Raw genomic sequence first — 2,171 nt, 5'->3', positions numbered from 1 at the left:
CAAAGGGGGAAGATTTTGTTTTTCAAATCAATTTTTTTCAAGATTTCAAAGTTTTTCAAAATCAAATCTTTTTCAAATCATATCTTTTCAATCAAATGTTTTCAAAATTAATTTCTTTCCTTTTTCAAAGATACTTACTAACAATTAATGATTTGATTGAACATTTCAAGTATGTTGCCTTTTCTGTTGAGGAAGGTTTAATGTTTGAATCATATCTTTTCTTGTTAGGCAAGTCATTATTTTTTAAAATCAAATCTTTTTAAAATTGTTTTCAAATCATATCTTTTCAATCATATCTTTTTAAAACCATAACTTTTCAATCAAATCTTTTTAATCACATCTTTTTCAAAATAGTTTTCAATCAAATCTTTTTAAATCCTAATTTCAAAATCTTTTTCAAAAAATCACTTGATTTCTTTCCCACTCTTATTTTCGAAAATCAATTAGTGTTTTTCAAAATGTTTTCAAAATCTTTTACTTAATTTTCGAAAATTACTTCCTTCCTTCTAACATCCTTCTATTTATGGACTAACACTATTCCTTAATGCAAAATTCGAACTCCATCTTCTTTGATAAGTTCGAATTTTCTACTTCTGTCTTATACTTTTCTTTTCCTCTGACACCTCAAGGAATCTCTACACTGTGACATAGAAGATTCCATATTTTCTTGTTCTCTTCTCTTTCATATGAGCAGGAACAAAGACAAAGGCATTCTTGTTGAAGCTGACCCTGAACTTGAAAGGACCTTGAAGCGAAAGCTAAGAGAAGCTAAGGCACAACTCTTTATTGAGGACCTGACCGAATTCTTCAAAGAAGAAGAACCCATGGCAGCCGAAAACAACAACAATGCCAACAATGCAAGGAAGGTGCTGGGTGACTTTACTGCACCTACTCCCGACTTCTATGGGAGAAGCATCTCTATCCCTGCCATTGGAGCAAACAACTTTGAGCTTAAGCCTCAATTAGTTTCTCTAATGCAACAGAATTGCAAGTTCCATGGACTTCCACTGGAAGATCCTCATCAGTTTTTAGCTGAGTTCTTGCAAATCTGTGACACAATCAAGACTAATGGGGTTGACCCTGAGGTCTACAGACTGATGCTATTCCCTTTTGCTGTAAGAGACAGAGCTAGAATATGGTTGGACTCACAACCTAAAGAAAGCCTGGACTCTTGGGAAAAGCTAGTCAATGCCTTCTTGGCAAAGTTCTTTCCACCTCAAAAATTGAGTAAGCTTAGAGTGGAAGTCCAAACCTTCAGACAGAAGGATGGAGAATCCCTCTATGAAGCTTGGGAAAGATACAAACAATTAATCAGAAGATGTCCCTCAGACATGCTTTCTGAATGGAGCATCATAGGTATTTTCTATGATGGTCTCTCTGAACTATCCAAGATGTCTCTAGATAGCTCTGCTGGAGGATCTCTTCATCTGAAGAAGACGCCTACAGAAGCTCAAGAGCTCATTGAAATGGTTGCAAATAACCAATTCATGTACACTTCTGAAAGGAATCCTGTGAACAATGGGACAAATCAGAAGAAAGGAGTTCTTGAGATTGATACTCTAAATGCCATTTTGGCTCAGAATAAGATATTGACTCAACAAGTCAATTTGATTTCTCAAAGTCTGTCTGGAATGCAAAATGCACCAAGCAGTACTAAGGAAGCTTCATCTGAAGAAGAAGCTTATGATCCTGAGAACCCTTCAATGGAAGAGGTGAATTACTTAGGAGAACCCTATGGAAACACCTATAATTCTTCATGGAGAAATCACCCAAATTTCTCATGGAAGAATCAAGAGAAACCCCAACAAGGTTTCAACAACAACAATGGTGGAAGAAACAGGTTTAGCAATGGCAAGCCTTTTCCATCATCTTCTCAGCAACAGACAGAGAATTCTAAGCAGAACCCCTCTGACTTAGCAACCATGGTCTCTGATCTAATCAAAACCACTCAAAGTTTCATGACTGAAACAAGGTCCTCCATTAGGAATTTGGAGGCACAAGTGGGACAGCCAAGTAAGAAAATTACTGAACTCCCTCCAAGTACTCTTCCAAGCAATACAGAAGAAAATCCAAAAGGAGAGTGCAAGGCCATCAACATGGCCGAATTTGGAGAGGGAAGAGAGGAAGTGGACGCCACTGAGGAAGGCCTCAATGGGCGTGCACTAGCCTCC

General features: G+C 37.2%; 1 non-coding gene across 1 annotated transcript; it reads right to left on the bottom strand.

Moving 5' to 3' along the window:
* Positions 1-1,229: 1,229 nt before the first annotated feature.
* Positions 1,230-1,337, bottom strand: LOC130953094 (small nucleolar RNA R71). Its single transcript, XR_009075268.1, has one exon. It is a non-coding gene; the product is annotated as a small nucleolar RNA R71 (small nucleolar RNA).
* Between the last annotated feature and the right edge of the window lie 834 nt (positions 1,338-2,171).

Source organism: Arachis stenosperma, chromosome 9 (genome assembly GCF_014773155.1).
Source record: "Arachis stenosperma cultivar V10309 chromosome 9, arast.V10309.gnm1.PFL2, whole genome shotgun sequence".
Taxonomy (NCBI): Eukaryota; Viridiplantae; Streptophyta; class Magnoliopsida; order Fabales; family Fabaceae; genus Arachis; species Arachis stenosperma.
The sequence above is the reverse complement of the archived record's forward strand: the minus strand, read 5'-3'. Positions and strand labels throughout refer to the sequence as shown.